This window comes from Canis aureus, chromosome 35 (genome assembly GCF_053574225.1).
Source record: "Canis aureus isolate CA01 chromosome 35, VMU_Caureus_v.1.0, whole genome shotgun sequence".
NCBI classification, from domain to species: domain Eukaryota; kingdom Metazoa; phylum Chordata; class Mammalia; order Carnivora; family Canidae; genus Canis; species Canis aureus.
This window is the reverse complement of record NC_135645.1, coordinates 1090254-1112985: the sequence shown is the minus strand read 5'-3', so window position 1 is coordinate 1112985 and position 22732 is coordinate 1090254. Positions and strand designations below refer to the sequence as shown.

General features: G+C 47.9%; 2 long non-coding RNA genes across 4 annotated transcripts; one reads left to right on the top strand and one right to left on the bottom strand.

Moving 5' to 3' along the window:
• Positions 1-1129: 1129 nt before the first annotated feature.
• On the bottom strand, positions 1130-21563 carry LOC144305122 (uncharacterized). Of its 3 annotated transcripts, XR_013372139.1 has the most exons (6): positions 21363-21561; positions 15652-15876; positions 13235-13361; positions 7134-7373; positions 6606-6699; positions 1130-1678 (listed from the first exon to the last, which is right to left on the bottom strand). It is a non-coding gene; the product is annotated as an uncharacterized LOC144305122 (long non-coding RNA). The 3 variants fall into 3 exon arrangements; XR_013372138.1 differs by having other exon boundaries at positions 6606-7373; positions 21363-21563; XR_013372140.1 differs by having other exon boundaries at positions 6606-7373; positions 13235-13358; positions 21363-21563.
• LOC144305123 (uncharacterized) lies at positions 15075-22175 on the top strand. The gene is made up of 4 exons (XR_013372141.1): positions 15075-15603; positions 20167-20299; positions 20912-20979; positions 21613-22175. It is a non-coding gene; the product is annotated as an uncharacterized LOC144305123 (long non-coding RNA).
• The last annotated feature ends 557 nt before the right edge of the window (positions 22176-22732 follow it).

Sequence of the window (22732 nt, the reverse complement as noted above, 5' to 3'; positions counted from 1 at the left end):
AAGGAGCGAGGGCAAGGAAGGAGCAGGTCCGCTGGTGAAACTCCACATCCTTAGACAATGAGAATCCTAACTCCTGCTGGACTTCCCCTTTGCCAGGGGCAAGTGCGCCCAGCTGAGGCTGCACGTGTAGAGACTAGAGCCAGGCCGGGAATGGGGAGGCCTGACGAAGTCATCGAAGCCATCTGTAGTGGAAGATTTTAAGGATGAAAATGAACAGAGGTCTTAACAAAGAGCCCAGACTCCGCCAAAGATGAACAGATTCCAAACCAGTTCAGAAGTCCAGTGTGGAACCCAGAGGAACCTAGAACCAGAAGTCAGAAGGGGACAGGACTGGCATGATCAAAGACAAATGTGAAGCATCTAAATAGTTGGGGAGGCACTCCTTGCCCTCACCTGTCCATGTGGCCCCCCTGATGGCTGACCTACAGACACAGCCAGGGCTGACTCCTTCATATTTTGTAAGAGTTACAAGAATATGAAGCTTTCTAGACTATCTTGGACTCCTCAAAGTGTTAGTAAAATAGTTAATACTTATTCAGATTCTTAGGGCTTCTCTCCTCAACACTGTTTTGAAGATTATATAACTTGGCTTTGGTAGGTTGTTACGTGAGTAACATAACCAAATTGCCATCTTGTTCTAGTTCATACCTCCTTCTCCCCAGGACTCCTAGGATTTCTGTTTTAAAGAGTGTCAGCCTGGGGCGCCTACGTGGCTCAGTTTGTTGAATAGCCCACTTTTTAGTTTGGCTCAGGTCATGATCCCAGTGTTGTGGGACAGAGGCCTGCACTGGGCTCCCTGCTCAGTGGGGAGTCTGCTTAAGGAGTCTCTCTCCCTCGCCCTCTGTCCCTCCTCCCACTCATACTCATGTGTATGCACACACTCTCTCTCTTATAAATAAAACAAATCTTAAAAAAAAAAAATTAGTGTCAGGGCACCTGGGTGGCTTAGTGGTTGAGCTTCTTCCTTTGGCTCAGGTTGTAATCAAGTCCCACATCAGGCTCCTTGCATGGAGCCTGCTTCTCCCTCTGCCTGTGTCTCTGCCTCTCTCTCTCTCTGCATCTCTCATGAATAAATAAACAGAATCTTTTTTTAAAAATAAAAATCTTTTTAAAAAAAGTTAGTGTCAGCCTGTTCCCACCTCATTATTTAGTGACATGGCCTCCCCCTATGCTTATGTGGCTTAAATTTCTACATTTTTTTTCTTGAAGTCCTTTACACCTTGGCATAGTTACTCATGTTTACAGGCTTCAAGAATATGGATTTAGCAAAAATAAGGGTATCTGGTTTTTCTAAGAAGTACATTGCGCATTAAACTGTGAGGCTACATTTTCCTTCATGATGGCCCTCGACTTACCCTTTTCATCCATCTTTTTAACCTTTCACATCATTTCCTAAAGCCATTTCATCTTCCTTCTAAAATGCCAACCTAAAAATAAGTAATCACACTGAAAAGGATCCAGATGGAAACAGGAAAACATGGACACACTCATTTGGTACGTGAAACATTTTCTATATTTGTCAGTAGACTGAAGTTTGCTTCTTCATTTCTGCCTCATCACAGAAGAGTATTAGAGATCAACAGAAATGTTTTGACCCACTGGAACGAAATTCATCCTACACAGCTTTTGACTTCGGGCAGTAATAGTTGATTTTGGCATTGAAGCTTATGAAAATTATCTGGAAATAGACATGACTAATTTGTACTTTTTATGCAATCAAACTAAGACTTCAGATTATCGTACACATTCTTAAGAGGCATACTTTTGTTTGTTTATTTCAATCAGTTGGGAAAAGAAGCCTGTGTCAAACCAGAACTTGGCAAGTCCCCTAACTGTTCTTTGTGTAAGAGTGTGGAAGACTTTCTAAGGCAGCTTCTTAAACATAGACACTCAGGACTTGAGACTCATGAAAACTAGATGAATGCTGTAGAGTAAATGTAAAGTCAGAAATGCAAAATACCACACTAATCAGAATCCCTAATGAGCTACTATTTTAAAAATTCTAATTTTTGTTATCTTTTTGGAAGAAAGAAGAGCTCTCTCTCTCTCTCATACTGGGGGGACTTAGTAATTTTTTTTCCAAAGGAATCATCTAGTATCAGTACACATTTACCTAAAATACCCATATCTTCCTTAAAGTCTTGTTCAATGGCAACTGGCATTCAAAATGAGAAATATGAGACACCACAAGATATTGAATCACCAAAGAAAAAAATAACACACTTATTATCAGAGCAAGAAATCTTTCTACACCGTATTAGAACAAATATCAGAATAAAACAGTGAAACCAGTTTACTGGATAACTGTCTTTTAGTCAGGAGAAGTCTCATTCCCTAGGCAGTAGGACAAACCTTTATGAGAATGAATTAAAGAGTTGTGAATTTTAGGACTGGGTTAACAATTTAAGCCACGGAGAGCTGCAAATTATTCCCCCACCAACTGCCCTTAAATTGTGTGGCTTTCGAAATGGCTCAAGTGTGAGACTTAGACCTGCTATCAGTAGGTCTAATTCTACATGAATTATTGCCCACAAATGATTGTCTCCTAGGCTCCAAAAATGTTCCTAACTTTCAAAGCACAGGTGCCGCGAAGACAATCAAAGGGTCGGTATGAATGTCCTGAAAAAGCTGTTGAGTCTCAACACCAAGAGAGCACACCTTCAAGTACGTGGGAGGTAACAAAAGCGCGGCCACTTGGTCCTCCGTATTCATACGTCCAAGTTCCACCATGGAGTCCTGCTTGGATGCAGCCCCGACCCGAAGCTGGAGGCAGCCTCTCCCTCCCTCAAACTCTCTGAACCGTGAAAGTTCTGGCGTGTGACTCCAGGAGAGCTGCTCACTCCTTTTTCCTCATGACACGTACCATATCCTGTTCTGTAATGCGGAAACATATCTACAAGCTTCATCTCCTCTACTATATTGTAAACTTTTTGAGAGCGAGGACCATGTCATGTCTGTTTTATCCTCTTTGAATTAATGCAGGTGAGAAAGATCAGTCTAAGTTATTAAATGCTTTCACGGGTCTCAGTTTCTATTCTTGTAAAATTATTTGTATCTCCTAGTGCCTTATGCCTTGTAGATGCCCAGGAAAGATTTGTTGACTGACAGAGTAAACAAATGGACACCTTAAATGATTTCCTCTGGCCTCCAGAATTCCACCTGGAATCTAGCAGAGAAAGGCCTGGCGACCAGAAGGCCAACTCTCTAAAGGGCAGCCTTTGGAATGAAGCCTGGCCGCCTGGCCTGCCATCTTCAGTTCATCAAACACCAGAGCCGCCACCGATTCTTCTTCCATTTCACGCTATAGGATTTGGTTGCACCCCGTGGCGTCCTGGCCAGCTGTCCAGGCAAGTGTCCTCAGGGAAATGTGGATGTCTGACCCCACGCTGCAAAGGCATTTCAGGACTGGTGAGTGCCGACGTTGCCAAAGACTACCCCCGCCATTTGGATGTGCAAATAGCAAGCATTAACACAGCTCTCCTCCCCCAGGAAGCCAGGGGAACTAAAAACAACTAAACCCAAGTGAGCATCTAATTAAAAGAAACCAAACTGGGCATTTTGCTCTGTTGCTCTCTCTATGCCAAATGCACAGGACAAAATACATAGAGAAAAGTGTTCTGCTTTCAAAATGTTTCAAAATTTTGCAAGGTTTTCTAAACCGTTTCATCATTTGTCTCAGAACAGAGATGTTACCTTCAGGGGAGAAAGCACAACCTGTTTTAGTAGCATATGTGGAAAAACTCTAAATAAATCACTTTCTCTTTATGGAAAACTTCTCCTGTTTTAAAATTCAGAAAGGAAAAAATGAAGAAGGAAAAGCAAAGAGATTTCGGGATGGATGGTCATTTTCCATATTGAATTGATCATCCGGAGGTCCACTGGTCACGTGTTCATAGCCAATCCTTTATTCTGAGCCGATCACAGGTGAAGTCAGAGGCCCTCAGATCTGATGACACAGTTGCAGTGCTTCACTTAGAACATTTACCAACTGCTGTATTTTTTTTTTTTCCCACAGAGTCACTATTTCACTATAAATACTAAAAGAACAGGCCCCTTGTTCTCAGGCAAGAAAACACAGAAGCTTCATTTGTTTATTATTTTTAGCCACTATGCATTTTGTGTGCTTTATAGTTTCTTGAGTGATTGTTTAATTGTGAATCTATTGGCATGTGATTTGAGGTCAGCTGTTTGTTCCCTGGATGGTACAGTCAGTCAATCCACAATACTGACAAGGAGAAATCTCATTAAAGTTCAAGCTTCAAATTCTAGGCTGTCAACATAGAATCTCCCTCTCTTCAAATCCTCTGTCTCTCATGAAAAAAAATTTCTTAAACTATTTAATTGTCCTTCAATATAGTTTCTAAAGCAACTTTTGTCTTCCTCATTGCTGTAAAAAATGCAAATTGGCAAACAGAAAAAAAATTACCTCCAATTCTTCCATCCACAGGTCCTATTAATCACAGTTAATATTTTGGTGCAGTCTTCTCAGCTGGTTGAAAGAATTCTTTGAACAATCACCAAAACAAAGTCAAAATTAGCTTCACTAAGGCTTTACATGTTGTCATGTTCTTCGAAATCTCTCTCTTTTTTTTAAAAGTCAAATCCACATAAAGTAAGATTTTTCTTTCATGTGACATTTTTAGTTTGCCACCAGTATACAGCTGAAGTGGGCCTTCAGTCTTTGGGGAAATGGGCTTTTTTTTTTTTTTTAAGAAAAATGTGGATTTCTGCTGTTCTACATCTCATAATAAGAATGTCTTAACTGATTACATTCATTCATTTCCTGCTTCTCCCAGATCAACCTCCATCCTACTCTGGCACTTCTTAAATACCGACTCTGGGATCCCTTCATCTGCTTCTTTTGCTTCCAGTTTTGCCTCTGAGGGGTGAGAGTAGGATCAACTGGGTAAGATTGAAAGTAAATACAACACAATATTAATGGTGGTCAACTCAGGGCAATTGGAACACGGGGGGTTGATTGTATTAGTTTCTGTATCCTTATACGGTGTTTTTAAAGTTCTAAATATTAACAAAACTGAACAAAACCAAAGGTATGGTTCTTGTGCTCAAGGAACTTAGGATCTGACGTAACGTGCAAACTGTTACAGGACGTTCAAGACCTGGCAAACAGATCATTGCCTTAGAGAGTTTTCTGACAAAGGCTAGTACAAGTGTTAGACTCCAGCAGCTAAGGGAACACAGAGTGGGGATCACCACTTCCCTTTCCAGCCATGTCCTCTGAGAGAATATGGGAAGGCTTCGGCAAAGAGACAAAGATTGACCCGTGGCTGGGAGGATGAGTAGTGTTCTGTGGTTTCAAGCGTTAAGTACGTTGCAGAAAAAGCCATGGAGGCCATGTGTGTGCTCGAGGAAGAGAGTGTGTTTCCAGTATGGCTGGGGTTTTTCTGTGTCAGCAGATGAACTTGGAGAAGTGGCTATTCACCAGATGGTGAAGAGGCCGATATGACAAGCTACCCAGTGGTTGATGTGAAACCAATAAAACAATGAAGGGCATAATGCAACTTTTGTGTTGGCAATGTCCTTCAGGGGACAGTGTGGAAGAAAGATGGGAGCGAAGAGAAAGGGAAGGAGAGAGACCAATTAGGAGGCTACTGCAGTGATCTAGGTGAGTGATGATGATGGTCTATAATAGGGCAATGGCAGAGAGGGAGTGGGGTCAGCTGGGGAATCTTTAGAAGATAGAATCTATCACGCATGGAGACAAATTGGATGTGGTGGAGGGAGAAGGCAGACTCGAAACTGAGTGCTGGATTTCTGGCTTGGCGGTGGATTGGATGGCGCTATCAATTCACTGAACTAGTAGGAGCAGGAATAGAGAAGAACAGATGAGTAAAATTGCAACATGCTGAGCTTGCAACATCTTGGAGTTGCCCAGGAGACCGTGAGGTATAGAGATATGGAGTGGCTGCAGCAAGCATGCTCTCTAGACTGGGAGTAGACTCATCGATACAACCCCACCACGGCTGGGGCCACAACCGTGTAGGTGTGCGGGAAGAGTGAGGAAGCGAGAATAGAGGCTGGAGTTCCGAGGGAGATGGACATTTAGGAGATGAAGGAGTGGCCCAGGGAGAAGGATGAAGATGAGGAAAAAGTGATGTCGGCCAATGTTGCATCTGCTAAAGGGGAAATCATTTCAACAAGGAACAGTTGCTGGGTGAGAGCTAGCAGAGGAGTCATACGAGACATGGCATTGCCAGAGCCACTAGAGAGGGCCCAGTTAAATCTGGATTTCAGATAGAAATGAATTTTTAGTATAAGGATGTCCCCTATTTTTATTTGCTAAATATGTCATCCCTAGCAGGATAAAGACTAAAAGTATATAAATGTGGTAGTGAAAGCAGGTAGTTAGAGCAGAGAGCAGAAGCAGGAGGGGATTGGGAGACAAGGCACGTGAACGAATCTTTCTAGAAATCAGGCCAGGAAGCAAGAGTAGGGAGCAGAGTCAAGATACGGAGCGTTTTCTTAAAATGAGCGGGCGCTATATGTCTCACAGCCCCCTGCCCCCAACACACACCTCCACCGGCCGGAAGCCACAGGAGGTTCAAGACCGTGTCTTATTTTGCCTTTGCAGTAAAAGTGCTCACCTGCCCAGACCCTTTCTCTTCTGCATCAGAAACTCAATAAATGGCTGCTGAGTTAAATCCTGAGACTGGGTTTCTCCAAGCCTGTAGTAAAGAACTGATCAAGAGATACGTCACTTTTGCCTCTATCTGAAAATTATTACCCGAAATACTTCGGGGACATCCAGTTCATAACTGTCAGAACGCTCCGGGGAGTTGTCTCGGTTCTGGATTTCCGTTTACCAGTGAAGGCACCTGTGAGCGGCCCACCTGCTAACAGCCGCAGCCTGTGCTGGTCAGGACGATGCCACTTTCCAGGTGAGTGAAACCGATTGTGATTATGTGGTTGAGGGGAAAACAAAATAAAACAAGGTGTGCACCAAACCCGTAGAGTGAGTTTCTCAAGAGGGTTTCTGGGTGGGTGGGAAACCTCAGGTCCTTCAGCCTGATCTGACGTCTGCTGCCCCACTTGGCCCATGGACTGCCTTTCCTCCTTTCCACAGCTAGAAGTCCCCTTACCCTGATGGAGGAGTAGGCCAGTCACAAACTAACCTCTGAAGGGACTGCTCAAGGCCGCCTTAAGGGATCCAAAGCAGGCAAGCGCAGGTGCCTTCAAAGACAGGTCTTCTGCATCTCTGCCCCCAACGCGCCGAGAGCCAACACCAACACGGGAGGGACCGCGGACTCTGCTCGGCCAGGAGGGAGGAAGCGAGCCGGTGACTCCTGCATCTGCTGTGGCATGGAATGGAGGCCCCAGGATGTATCTGGAGGGGCGAGGTCTGAGGATGCTTTCTGTTGGTGGACAAAGAAAGAGGAAAATGGTTTAATGGAAAAGCTTGAATTTTTTTACCATTTTATTTTTAAATTTAAACTCATTTAACATATAGTATATTATTAGTTTCAGAGGTAGAGCTTGGTGATTCATCAGTTGCATATAGCACCCCGCGCTCATCACATCCCGTGCCCTCCTCCATGCCCACCACCCGGTTACCCCATCCTCCACCCCACCCCCTCCAGCGACCCTCAGTTTGTCTCCTGTGATTAAGAGTCTCTTCGGGTTTGTCTTTCTCTCTGATTCCGTCTTGTTTTTATTTTTCCCTCCCTTCCCCTATGATCCTGTTTTGCTTCTTAAATTCCATGTATGAGTGAGATCATATGATAATTGTCTTTCTCTGATTGATTTATTTCACATGGGAAAGCTTGGATTTTGAGGTTGGATTAGATCTGGGTTCAAATTCAAGATTTTCCCCACCCTCGTTTTATAGTATTGGGCTCCATAGTGTGGTGGTTGAAAGCGAAGCTTTAGAATTGGACACAATTGGATTTAATTCCTAGAGCTGCAAGTGGAATGCAGGTGATATTTTTCAAAATGCCTTCCTTACTAATTCTTCTTGTAGTCATCTGCCATTATGGCTCTAAGGGAAAAAGATGAATGGCACCTCATTCATCAAGGAGGAGAAGGGGATATAGGGCCTCAGTCAAACAGTGGGAGGGACGGGAGGCCCTTTCACCACAGGGAGGAGGAGTGGGAGGTGAAGAGGGATGGGAAGGCGAGCAAGTGGTTCCAGGGGAGGATGAGAAGCAGTCCGTTTCATTGGGATTCTAGAGAAGTGTTCTGCACCCCATTCCTGTGTAAGAGACTCTGGGAGGAGAGCACCTTTAGAAGACCCTGCATGACTTGGAGGGGCTCATGGAACAGAGACCCGGCCTGAGGTGGGACCTACCCCTCAGCTTGGTGCTCTCCAGCTGGCCCTGAAAATCCCGAGGGCCCCCAGTGGGGGATGCATAAGGTCACTGAGAGCAGAGGCCAGTAGGCCTGCCGTGGGCCTCTGTGACAAGGGGGAAGTGACCCGAAGCAGAGACTGTCATGAGGACTGCCCATGCCACAGGGGACAGGCTGAGACCCAGGTGTGCTGTACTAGTGAGAGCTGGGGTGCACGCAGCCAGCCGCAGGAAGGAGGGGGCGTACATCACAACGGGACCAACCAGGCCGAGGGAACAGACCACAGGCTTCCACAGCATGGACTTCAGCTACCGGTGTGAACACAGTAGGGGCTTTTCCAATTTGGCGCCGAGATAACCCCAGAGAAAAGAACAGGGAACTTCCCGGAAGGTGGAGGGGAAATAGCTTGGTAGGAAAAGTTTGAGCCTGGAATTACTTGAATACTTGTTCAAGAGAAACTGAGAAAACGGGAAAACAAACAAACAAAAAAATCTCTGAGTGCTGTAACTCAACTAGTTTTTTTCCTCCCTGTTCCTCAGTGGGATTTGGGTCTGTTGGGAACAAAATAATCAGTTACAATGGAAAAAAAAAAAAAAGGATCCCACCGATGACGCATACTTGAGGTACAGTTTATGAACTTACACCAGCACCCCCAGGGGAACTTTGTAAACTTGGGCTATTTACTTAACTTCTCTGAGCCTCAGTTTCCGCATCTGCAAAATGGGGATAACACGCCATCATAAGGGTTGTTGTGTGTTTTAAATGAAATGACGCGCGCGGAGATGTGGGGAACGGCGCGCAATACAGAGCTGTGCCCAGGAACGGCCACTAACACTAGGACTTTGCTTCCACGAGCTGCCTGGTCTACCCTGTAAATTGGGGATTGTAATATGCGTGTCACACCATAGTATGCAATAGTGTTAATTTTTGTTTCCCCTCTGTCCCCTCTGTTAATCGAGAATATTTCCTTGAGTCTTTGCTCTGCGTCAGTCCTGCTCTGAGCATACAGTGTGGTCACTCCCGGTCTGCCGGTGGGCGGCGGGGGCAATACTCGGCCTTCTTTCTAGCGGAACGTGAAAGCGACGACGAGCGAGACAGCCAAAGCCCCGTGGCCACCCGGGAGAGGCGGGGACCTCCAGCTAGAAGGCAGGGACGCGTTGGAGCAGAACTTCGAAGGACGTTTGCTCCATTTAAGTCCTAGGAGATCACATTTTGAGGCGGGTCTCACATTTTGAGGTCAGGATATAGGATGGACCTTCTTTTAATGATAGGGTCCGAGAGAGACTCCGATCCTGTCCCGTCGGCCCCGCGCAGCCAGGCCCGCGCAGCTTCGGGTCACCAGAGGCCACATCACACGTGGCGGCCTGGGCGGGCCTGGGGCTCAGGGAGGCCCGCTGACTTCCTCGGGCCAGGGAGGCAGGGGGTGGGGGGGCAGAGCCGGGGCTGTTAGCGCTCCGGGGAGAGCAAACTCACTTAACTGGCGGATTCTACACGGTCTCCACCTCGGACCTGTGCCTGGGTTTATGAGGCTCGGGGAATCTTAGCTGAGGTGATGGCTAATGTCCTCTGGCCCCAGTCCTTCATTTATAGGGGAGACTCCGGAAGCTCAGAGGCAGGGCCCTGCCCGAGGTCACGATCCTGCCGAGGTCACAAGGCCCTGCCCGAGGTCACAGGCCTGCCCGAGGTCACGGTCCTGCCCGAGGTCACAGGCCTGCCCGAGGTCACGATCCTGCCTGAGGTCATGGTCCTGCCGAGGTCACCGCCCTGCCCGAGGTCACAGGCCCTACTGGTCATGATCCTGCCTGAGGTCACAGTCCTGCTCGAGGTCACAAGGCCCTGCCCGAGGTCACGGTCCTGCCCGAGGTCACGGCCCAAGGTCACAGGCCCACCAGCCAGCTCTGCCTGTGGGGTCTGGTCACGACAACCACGGAGCGTGCCCCCCCCCCCCCCCGCACCTCAGGTGGCCTCACCCCCACCTACTTCCGTGGGACGAGCCCGGCTCCGGGGACTGCCGTACCTTCAGCCGATGGCTCCCTAACTTTATGAAGGAGATAGAAATCCATCCTCCCTTCGCCTCAGCCGGGGAAAGGCGTTCCCCAGACGTCGTCGGACGCTTTGCTGGCTGAAGGATCCCTACGGGTTGGGCGCAAGCCTCGGAAAGTGGGACCAGAGTTGGCTCCAAACTCCATCCTATTTTCCAGGAAGCTCCTTCCCAAGTGCTAAGTCCTCCCAGCCGGTGGGCCGACGTGGCCCCGGGGGGAATGGGCCCCACAGGCCTGGCCCAGCCAGCACCACACAGGCGGCCCTGCCCTCGGGAGCCCCCGCCTCCTTGTCCTAGCTGCGGCCCCCACCCCCCATGCTCCCAGAGCCCAGGCCAGGCCTGCTTCCCGAAGCTTCCTGCCCTGAGGGATTTCATGGAGTGTGAGGAGGAAGCCTGGACTCCTCCCCCCTGGGGATCGGTGCTCCCGCGCCTGACCTGGCCCCGGTCCACAGAATCCCCGATCTCTGGGCCCATAGGACTTTCTTCTCCATGACCGGCCCAGTGAGGATCCATCCGTGTTCCTGGCCTGCATTCCAGCAAAGTCCCTGGAGCACTGTGGCTGGAAATGATTTGTATGGGGCACTGGGCCAGCTTCGCTTTAATCACTCACATGCTCCCAGACACAGGGAGTCCTGCCCCGCTGGCCCCGGGGAGGGGATGGGGGGATGGAGGGACCTCCCTCACTCTGACAGGGCCTAAGTGGTGGGGTAAACAGGGATTCTAGTCTCCAGGAGAGATGCTGTAAAGAGCCTCCTTTTCCGGGGGTTAATTAGGAAATCGATAGCTCCTGGAGCCCCTCCTCCCCTGGCGGCCTGCAAAGCCACCCGCTCACCCCCCCACAGGGCTTCCACTCTGCCTGGGGAGGAGGCTGGGACGGAGCTGTGCCTGGCGAAATGGGTGGGATTTGCTCAGGATTTGCAGGCTGGGAGGTGACACAAGGGAATACAGGGCCTGGGGGTGGGGTAAGGAAGAGAGGGAATCAGGGAGCAGCTGGAGGGGAGCAGAGGTACTTGGTGGGGAGGAGGGAGTGATGATTGGCCAGGGGCCAACGGACAACAGAGGGCTCACCCAGAATGGGATGCCCAGCGGAGGATTTATTTGCAAAGGTATGGCCATAGGGAAGCCTCAGACCGTAGTGTACTAAGGTGCCATGAGGACCTCTGGGCGCAGAGGCAGCAGCACAGAGAAGGAATCACGCAGGGCAGCTGCCTTAGAAGGAACGAAGGGGTCAAGGCCACATCCAGCTTGAGGCAGCCTGAGGGGAAGATCCGGCAGAGGCAGGTTAGGCTGGGGGCCCCACATCAGCACGGGCCCCTTCCCAGGCCTGAAGAAGAGCTCTACCAATATATTCCTATGTCACATGTTTTTTTGATATTTGGGGGGTAAATTTTGCCAAAGTAGGAGATTTTCTATCCCATTTTCCTTCCATCACACTCTTCATATGTTGAGTGGCTTTGCAGCCGTCATGGGCATTTGTAGCCTGTAAGCATTACAAAAATTCAGATTATATCAAAATCAGTGACTTATTAAAAGGAAGGAAGAAAATGCAAAATAGAAGTATAGGACCTTTTTTTTTTTTTTAAGGAATCTCAAAAAAAAAAAGGAATCTCAAAAACAAAAAAACAAAAAAACAAAAAAACAAAACAAAACAAAAAGGAATCTCTACACATGGCGTGGGGCTCTGGGGCTCGAACCACGACCCTAAGGTGAAGAGTCACATGCTCTTACAACTGAGCCAGCCAGGCGCCTCTTTGATGGTCTTATCGATGAAGAGGAGTAAAGCATATGAACTCATTGGGAAAAGATTTGTATTTCTTGCTGCTTTAACACAAATCCTGATATGTACAAAGATGCCTTAGATCGGGTTCCCTGGAAACTGCCTGTGACATGGAGAGCTGCATGTGGAAGGCTTAGTGCAGGAAGCTCTCAGGAGCTACGCTTGAAGGCACTGAAGCCGGCAGGACTGCGCGGCCCACCAGCTTGTGGCCTCCGCGGATCCGATATCCCAGCAGCGGAGGGTTGGCCGAGCTGGCCCCAAGAGGCGGGCAAAGCCCCACAGCGCGCTCCACAGAACGTAACACAAACCAGGCCCCCTGGGAGGCTCAGTGGGTTAAGCATCTACCTTAGGCTCTGGTCTTGATCTCACCTCCGGCTCCACCTCGCTGCTCCACGGGGAGCCAGCCTGCTTCTCCCTTTCCCTCTGTCTGCCACTTCCCCTATTTGTGCCCCTCTCTCTGTCAAATAGATAAAATCTTTTTTAAAAAAATAGCATTAATCTCATAAACATGCCAGTATTAAAGGGACATCACAGACGAGCTAGTTTGTGTTAGCAAATCAAAGTATTTAAGATTAGTTCCTGCACAAGAAAATTTGAAATGCCCTAAATCTTAGTTATATATGGAAGTAAATGATAGAGACCTTCCCGAATCGGGCAGCAATCTCAAGTTTTACATGATTTTACAAACAGTAACGTGTGAAACTGAAATGATTCTACATCACCCACAATAAAAAAAAAAAAATTCGGGATCCCTGGGTGGCGCAGCGGTTTGGCGCCTGCCTTTGGCCCAGGGCGCAATCCTGGAGACCCGGGATCGAATCCCACGTCGGGCTCCCGGTACATGGAGCCTGCTTCTCCCTCTGCCTGTGTCTCTGCCTCTCTCTCTCTCTCTGTGACTATCATAAATAAATAAAAAAAAAAAAATTAAAAAAAAATTAAAAAAAAAAATTCCAGTCAAACCTATGAGAGGAAAGACTGGATCCTATTTCCATTCTGTCTCTAGAAAATTACATTGCAAAGCTGTCATATGAACAGGCAAAGGGTGTGCTGCTAAAAAAATATAGGGAAAAAGTATTACAGAGGCTTTCCAAACAATTGATTAAGAGAAATACCATTGGGGCACCGGGTGGCTCAGTCGGTTAGGCATCCGACGCTTGATCTTGGCTCAGGTCTTGATCTTAGTGTCTTGAGTTCAAGCCCTGTGTTGGGCTTTGGGCTCCACGCTGGGCATGGTACCTACTTAAAAAAGGAAAAAAAAAAAAAAAAGACTGCTTTTTTTCTGCATTTAGTGATATCTTTGGTATTTTTAAGCTTTTTAGAATCTGCAATTTGCCGTGAGGCCTTTCCTCATTCTCAATAGATACTCAGTTTTGCACCTAACATTCTATGCATAATTATGGACCAATACAATGGCAAGCTTTAGTCTCATAAAGCCAAGTCACACTTAGACCCCAAGGAAATAATGCGCTGACTTCACAGTCTTCCCTCCCTTGTGTATCCTTCCGGAGCTTCCGGCCAGGAGTGAAATGGAGAATGGTGGCCCAAGCTGAAGATATCAGCCACTGCTAAGTAGTATGAAACCAGACTATGGAAGCCTTGAATGCCGACTCTGCTTGCATTTTATACGTAGAAAAATAAGATCTGAGTGACATGAAGACAGAGGTATATATTGAAGGAGCCCTCAATCCGGGGCCGTCACTCACCACCTGCCTGCGGCCCACCTGAAGCAAAGTCCTGCACCCACGTACAGGCAGGAAGAGCTGTCTGTTCCTTTTCTTCTCTTCTGGGGCCTGGGGGTGGCCCGTGCCCCCCCACAGGTCACAGGGGAGGCAGTGAACCAGAGTAGGAAGGCGAGCGGCAGCACCACCTCGGGGATGCGGCCCCTAATCCGAGGCTGCGGGGACACAGCCCTTCCGCCCGGACCGTCCAGTGTGTGTCCACCTTCCCTCCGCGCTGTGTGGAGGCCTTTAGTCTCCGTGTCACCCGGTCAGCCTCCAGGCGCTGCTCGGCCCGCAGAATCCATGGGCCTCCGGCCTCAGCACGAGGTGGAGGGGGGAGGCCAGGACTGAATTCCTCTCTCAGCTCCCCTGTGACCTTCCCGGGTAGTTGAAATCCCGGCCTCGCTTCCTGGATCGTCTCTGCTCGGCTGAGATCCCAAGAAATTCCAGAGGGACGCCCCCTTTCCTCGTCGCACGCCAAGTGCCCTCTGGGACCGGCCTCTGCAGCGCCGCGTCCTCCCCCCGAGACAGGACCTCTGAGTGTGCTCCCCCGGAGCTGGCCTGCCCGAGGCCTTCCCGTCGGCCTTCCCGTCGGCCTGCCTGGGCGTCCCGGGCCCCTGGCAGCCGTGCTCCCGAGGCCGGGCTCACCTCCTCCGGCCGATGCTTCTTTCCTACTATTGCTCAGCTCTCCTCTCTCCTCGTCCTCCCGGTCACTCCCTGTCACTCCCGGCTGCCCCAGGCCCGGTGGGGTCTCTGTCCTGTCCTCCCAGTCACTCCCTGTCGCCCCCGGCTGCCCCAGGCCCGGTGCTGGACCAGGGCCTGCTGTAGCCCGCCCGCACGGCCGAGCGAGGGGCCTGCCACACGTCACGCACTCCTCCCCTCAAAAGTGGTTCTGGGCACTTGGTGAAACGAACCCAAATCTCTTGGCCTGGCCCCAAGGACCTTACAGTGAAGCACACAGGTGACCGTGGGGCGCTAAGTGCGTAACTGTGTAGGTATTGCTTGCTCCCGCCCTCCCCCCGCAGGAAGCCCAGGGCTCTGGGGAGGTGTTGGCCAGAGGATCACCTGCCCCGTCTCCCAGCGCTGCCCCCGCTGCCCCCCGCCGCCAGGCTCGCTGTTCTCCCGCCCCCATCTGCACTGCACACGTAGGCCCCCCACGGTCCCTCCCAACCCAACAGTCACTCCTTCCCAACTGCTGTCCGGGGCTCTGGGCACGTGCACACTCACGCGCACACTCACGCCACTTGCACCACGAAGACCTTCCTGCTTCTCTCTCTGCCCTTCTTCTGCCCCAGGGACCAACCCCGTCTGGGAGCGAGCGCCCTCAGCCCGGCCTCCGCGGACACCTGTCACCTGTCACCCGCTGCCTGGCGAGGCTTCGCGCGGGGCTCGGCGGCAGCACCGGCCTGCAGCGGGCATTCAGGAATGGGGCAACGCACGCACCTGCCCGTCAAAGCATGAGAATAGCTCCTCTTGTTATGGGGAAACCTATTTTTAAGTTACACCTACACGGTCCATGATTACTTTTTTTATTGTAAAAACTCGAACAATATGGATGAAACTAACACTCCCTTTGCTGTCCCCAATCCCAGTCCCCTCCCCATTTACATACTTTTTTTTTTTTTTAAGATTTATTTATTTTATTGTAGGTGGGCTCGATCCTAGGACCCTGACCTCATGACCGGAGCAGAAATCCAGGCATCCGCTTAACTCACTGAACCACCCAGGCGCCTCCCCTCCATCTACACACTCGTACAATAGGGGTATAATACGGTTTTGTGGGATTTTGTTTACAACAGTGACTTACTTACTATATAAATGATTCTGCAGCTGGCTTCCTTCTCTTTACAGTATGTCACAGATATCTTTTCATTTTTCTTTACATTCGGTAAATGGTACCTTGTGCTTTCTAACGGCTGCAAGATTCCGTAGCTGGGTGTGCCGCAGCTTATTTCACCCCTCCCTTATTCACGGATCTTTACGTTATTGCCCATGTTTTGCTGTGAGCATGCCTCCTTGCACACACGTGCCTTTTTCTAGAATAAGGATGAAAAAAAATAGAATTTCTGAGTCAAAAGAAAAGCACTTTTACAATTGTCTGTGATTCAAACCAAAAACATTGCATTAGATATTGTCAATTTGACTCCCCCCAAACCTTTGCCGTGGTTTGATGTTATAAATCTTTAACCGTTTGGCCAATCTGATGGGAGAAAAATGACATTGTGTTGTAATAATGTGCATTCATCCATTTGCTCTTGACCATTTATTTGGCTTTGATCATTATCCTTTTTCCAACTGGGCAGTTGTCTTTTTCTTATTGATTTGTAGGCTATCTTTACAATTCTGGACATTAGACAACTATTTTCTCTGAATTGGTTGCTTGCCTTTTAATTTTCTTGAGGGTGCCTCATTTGCCAAAGCTATTTTCTTTTTGATCCGACCTTGAATTTTCCTCAGTATATATCTGAGTCCCAACACTCTGTGAAACACTCATCCATCCTCTGAGTGTGTGAAGTGTATCTTTTGTCAGATAGTGAAATTTCCTACCCACATGGATCTGCTCCTGGACTTTTAAATTTTCACTGTCATTTTAAGTATGTTTCTCTTAAACAGTGTTAAGATAGATTTGAGGTTTTTTTCCTAGCCCAGTCTATAGATTCTGTTTTTCTAAACAGAGAATTCAGTTCATTCATCCTTTGCCTAATAACGATTATACTTGATTCGCCTCCTTATGCTTGTGATGATTCTCTTTCTTTTTCCTTTTCTTTGATTTTCCTAGTTTGCTCAAATTGCTGTTCCATTCCACCCTTGCTAACATGGGCGTTCCGATGTACTCTTTCCATCTCGTTAATAGTTATCTCCCCTTTTGTTTTCAGGTGCCCTTCTTCTTTACCATTACAGAAATGCTATTGTAGGAAATGAGGGGTGCCCAGGTGGCTCAGTTGGTTAGGTGCCTGCCTTGGCCTCAGGTCATGATCTCAGGGTCCTGGGACCCTATGGGTCTATGTTGGGCTTCCTGCTCAGCGGGGAGCCTGCTTCTCCCTGTCCCTTTGCTGCTCCCCCTCCCCCTCCCGCTCTCTCTCTCAAATAAATAAATAAAATCTTGAAAAAAAAAGTTTTTAAAATTAAAAGAAGGGAAAGGAGATGTTTGTCTCCCACTTAGATACTCTGTTCCCTTATTATATCTCTCCCCTTAGGTGCTTCTTCCCTCCACCAATGAGATATTCAGAATACTTTCACTTTCCCCATTTTCTTCTCTTTATCCCAAGAGCCTGTAAGATGCTTTTACTCTGCATACCCTGCCTCTAACTTTTAGATTTTGCTGAAATTGCACAGTACTTTTCTTTCTAGATCTTATTAGCATTTCCTTTGCAGTATTTCACCTCTATTTTAAGAATCCTTATTCAGCATTACACATTTTCACAGTCTATTATTATCCATTTGTATCAAACTATATATATGTGTGTGTATGTATCTATGCACACATCTACATATGTGTGTGTATTTGCATAGGTTATATATATATATATGGGGGCATACATAGTTAAACAGGATTTACCCATCATCCTGTTTCCTCTCTTCTCTGTCACAAATCATTTGGTTTTAGTTGATATCTTTTTAAAACTAGTTTCTTCAGGGAGTCTTATAATTTTTGAATCCATGCATATTTATAAATGTGTGTGTGTGTGTGTTTCAGCTCTCATGGTTGAGTGACAACTTGGCTAGGTGTAGGATCTCTGGGCTGCTGTTCTTTCACATTTCCTTGACCCCAAGAGTCTGTAGATGTTTGTCCACCATCTTATTTTGTTCTCTAGGATTCAATTAGTCCCACGTTTGATCTCCTAGAACTGCCCTCAAAATTTCATGATTGCAATTCTTTGTATTTTTCTGTGGTTGGTGATATTTCTCCCACTTTATCTTCCAGGCCAAACCAATTCGAGTCTCCTCTATACCTTTTCTCTTAAATTATTCTTTTTTTTTTTTGCCTAAAAAAAGCATGTTTTTTTGGTTTCAGGATGTTTTCCTTTAGGGTCTTTTTGTTGTTAAAGTTGTCATCTTTCACCTCTGGTGGCTCTTTAGATGCCTGTTCTGGATATTTGGGACATTCCTCTCCTTGGGGCGGCAGGTCTCTGGGGTATGTTGTTTACTTTATTTGCCTGCTCCCTGCGGCTCAGTGGTCGGAAAGCTGATGGTTGTGGAGGAGACAGACAGACAGGTAGGCAACTCCTGTTGACGTCACGGGAGGAACTCAATGCTCCTGGGTCTCAAGGTCCCAAAGATGTTGCACCCTTGGCTCACCTGTTGGGTCCCTCCTTAGCTTCTTAGAGGCAGGGCGAGGGGTGGGATGGGGTGGGGACTCGGCTGAGTACATGTGGCCAGAGTCGTGCTTCCTGCAGAACCTCACATGAGGCTCTCTTAGGGAGAGGGAGCCCTGCCTCAACTACTTGTTTGCCGCAGGCCCTGGCATGCCTGGCAGCCCTCTGCAGCTACTGGGCCCAGAAGAGGTGTGTGGGTGGCACAGGAGTCACATGGAAGGCAAGGGGTCAGAATCCCCCCTTCACTCTTTCCCAAGCTTCTCTGGTGTCTTTGTGTGCTCGGTCTGCCTCGGCACAGTGTTAATCACCATAGCATCCAAGTCAAATTTGCTCTCCGGCAACGCATGTCTTCCCACTTTCCCATGTCCCTTTGCTTCTCTTTTTCACATTTCCTTGGCTCTGTCTTTGCACATCCTCTTCCTGAGGAATATTAGAATCATCCTGTCCTTCCTCAGAATAGCTTCCTTTTGACTCTTTTGGAAAAACTGAACTAAATTTAAAGACAAATAAAGAAAAGATGGACATCACTCCAAGATTACATCTTCCATCCACGAACAAGATAACTAGATTTATTCAGGACCTAATTTATATCCTTTAGTAAAGTTTTATGGTATTTTTTAAAAAGATTGTATTTAGGGATCCCTGGGTGGCACAGCGGTTTGGCGCCTGCCTTTGGCCCAGGGCGCGATCCTGGAGACCCGGGATCGAATCCCACGTCGGGCTCCCAGTGCATGAAGCCTGCTTCTCCCTCTGCCTATGTCTCTGCCTCTCTCTCTCTCTCTATCATAAATAAATAGAAAAGTAAAAAGAAAATATATTGTATTTATTTGTTTGAGAGAGAGAGCACAGGAGGGAGTGAGTGCATGCACAGGAGTGGGGGGCGGGGGAAGCAGGCTCCCCCGAGCAGGGATCCTGATGCAGGGCTCCATCCAGGACCCTGGGATCATGACCTGAGCTGAAGGCAGACACAACCCACTGAGCCACCCGAGCACCCCAGGTTTTATGGTATTTTTAATACAAACTTTGCACATTTCTTTTTAAGCTTATTACTAGATTTTAAAAGTAAATTCTGTCGGTATTATGAAACGTGTTTATCTTTTTGTCATAGAAAATTCGGAGTACTGTCAGAAGTAAGCAGAATGGTAGAATGAACACTCACGTGACCATCCCTCAGCTTGAAAATATTTTTCTTGTAAATTTTTAATTGTGGTAAATCACATGACATAAAATCTACCATCTTAACAATTTTAAGCGGGCAGTTTAGTGGTGTTAAGAACATTCCCACTGCTCCACGAGCAATCTCAAGAACTCTCTCAATCTCGCAAAACTGAAACTCTTTACCCATGAAACAACAACTCCCCATTTCTCTCCCCCCAGCCCCTCCAGCTCCTGGCAACCACCACCCTCCTTTCTGTCTCTGTGAATTTGATGACCATACGTGCCTCTTGTAAGTGAAGTCAAGCAGTATTAGTTGTTTTTGTGACTGGCTTATTTCGCTTAACATCCTTCCTCAAGTTCCATCTGTGCTGGGGCCTGTGCCGGGACATCCTGCCCTGTTGAGGCTGAGTAATATCCCATTGCATGCATATACCACATTCTGTTTGTCCTTCATTTGTCAGTGGACACGTGAGTTGCCTCCACCTTTTGGGTTTGTGACTAATGTCCTCACCCAGCTTTAGCAATTATCAACTCAGAGACAACCCAGTTTCATCTGTAATCCCACCGCGTTCCTCTTCCATGTTATTTGGAAGCAAATCTGAATGGAGTAATTTATAAACTATATTTTCTATTTGGTTGAAGTTTATTCCCCGGGAGGATCAGAGCCTGGAAACCGATCCTAAATCACCCTCAATAGCTTAAACTGCTTGGCATAAAGGTGAAGTACAAGTGATGTGGGAAAGCTGCCACAGAAAGGGTGGATGAGGAAGGGGAAGTAGGTCAGAGTGGCTAAGGCTTGTCACATGTGCATGAACTTCTACTCTTCCTTACCGTCACCCTCTTCTATTTCAGACGTTTTGTCCCCAAGCCAAGTTTGGGAGGACTGAAGCAGGGAGGAGTCCAAAGCTCACAGACCACTGTGACCATCCTGGTTTGGGGGGGCTCGAGGAAGGCTCTGCAAATCATCCACTTGTCTATAAGCGGGGTATGTTGCGTTGGCAATGCTAGGGCTGGAGTCAAGCTATGCCTTGAATTTACTGATACTGCCTTGGGAGCCAAGGTCTATTCCTGTAGAAGAGATTAGTAGAAATTCTTCAGGAAGAAATTGGCTGCCTGTGAATGCCAGCAGGCGTCACGACTAGGTAACCTCCCAGAAACAAGGGTTCTGATGTTCATATCACTTTAAAATCACATTGAGCACCCAGGTATGGCAATTTAATTTAAGTAAATTAACTTGGCCTCTGTTGAGTCATACTCCAGGGCAGACCCTCTCTGCTGGGACTTACCTTAGTGGTGTGACATCCCTTTGCCCTCGTTACCTTGAGAAATGGGATCTTGTGCTAAGGGATCGAGGCAATAGCCACCCTGAAACAGCCTGTGTTTCTCTTCACAGCAGCCTTGGAGAAAACAAACAGGGGGAAACAAACTCTTGCCCTCTCTTAAAGTCTCCTTTCCTTATGATTCCCAGTATTCTCTTCCTAACTGCACCATCATAAATATCCATTTATTTCCCCACGGACAGCTCAAACTTGGGCTAGTTTACATCTAAAGGCAATCATCGTCGCTGCAGAAAATCTTTTGGTCTCTTCCCAACCAGGCGAGTGGCCCTGACGTCTTTCTGCTCCATTGACCTGAGATTTCTCTCCGCCCTTATGAGGAGCATCAGTAAGTGTGGGCTAGTCCAGGGTTTGGTCTTGAATATTGCTGAACAGAAGCTAAAGCAGCTGGGGCCTATTTGCCCCCTGAGCAATTAGTAGGCATGTGTCCTGAGTAGGTGACGTGAAGCTGCTCTTGGGTGTCAGAGACACAGCATCCTGCCCTGCAGACTCAGGATCTACCTCGTTCATCCACCAACTTTCTGATAAATGTGAACCTATTGCTTCTTCTTTGGCCTCAGTTTTTTTGGTAAAATCAGGGGATCGAACTGGATGGCCCCTTCTAGCTCTGAGGCTGTGAAAAAAGTCACAAAACCTGGACATCAGAAGCACCGGCGTGGCTCTAGACCCTAACTCAGAGACTCATAAAGGCCACCAGGGCCAAAGATAGACCTGAGAAGGAAGTGGGAGTTCCTGGTGGGGCTTCCCAAGATGGGCTCCGGAAGGTGTTCCGGCAAGTATGAGAAAGAGATCGGAGTGCCTGGGACAGCAGGTGATCCAGCCTGGGTTGGACGTGGCTGGGCTACCTTAGGAGGACTTGCTCCTGACATTGCACGGATGGAGCTGGGATAGCTGTAGACCTGAGGTCTGAGGTAGAGCTGAGGTCATAAAAGCAAAGAATTCTTTTTCTTTCTGCATACAGACAGCTGTGGAGATCGACTAGCATCCAGGATCAAGAAAAGGCTGCAAGATTTAGAACCTAAGAAGGAGAATGAGATAGCAAGTGCAACAAGGAATGTCCAGAAGAGAACAACAACGGTTCCCCGCGTATTCTAAAGCAGTGGTTCCTCAAGGCTTCACACACATCAGGGGCTCCTTTAGGGCTTGTTAAAACTCCAGAGTGCTGGGCCCACCCCTGGAGTTTCTGATTCAGTTGATGTCTGGTGGGATTGATAATTTGCATTTCTAGCAAGTTCCCAGGGGCTGCTGATGCTACAGGTCCAGAGGGGCCCCCTTTGAGAATGACTTCACTGAAGAGATTGGGAAGAGACGCCAAAGGGTGACGGGAGTGGTGAAGAGCTCACCTAGCAGTTCTGTTCTTTACCGATGTGTGCAAGTCACGTAGCGTTTCCAGGCCTGGTTCTTCGTCTATTAAGTGGGATTGATAATAAATGAGGGGTTAAGAGTTGGTCCATGTAAATAACTTGGAATAGTCTCTCGCACAAAGTAAATGCTCTGTAAATGTCCGCTATCTGCGCCTCTCAATGTGATGGCCGATGAATGTAAAGCCTCTGACCCATGTAAAGGGCTCAACGGTGCTAGTTTATATGTATTAGGTGTGTGCTCAGACACGAGCAAAATAAGCCAACTAGAGTGACTTGGACAATTAAGGATCTTTTCCCTCCTGTGACAAGATGCCCAGGGTTGAGTGGTCCAGGGCTGGTGCGGCAGCTCTGCAAAGGCCTCCTGGGGCCCCTGGGGTGGGGTGGGGGGGGTTCTACTGCCTCAGTGCCTGACTTGCTCGGTGCAGCTTTGTTCTCATGGTTGAAGGATCCTGTAGCGCCTCTTGTAACCATCTCTAGTTGCCAGGAATGTAGGTTTAGTATTTTAGATGTCTAGACTATGCTGGAGATGACAAGACAAAGGAGGTTGAAGGGGGGACATTGAGAGGTTCAGCCAGTGTCTGCCATTTGATGGTTCAAAGTTTGAAAACCATGGCATATTCAGTGACCACGGCATTTTCACAATCATCCCATGCCCTTAAGTGACTGTAGTGTGTGTGTGTGTCAGAGAGAGAGAGAGAGAGAGACTTTGCTATTATT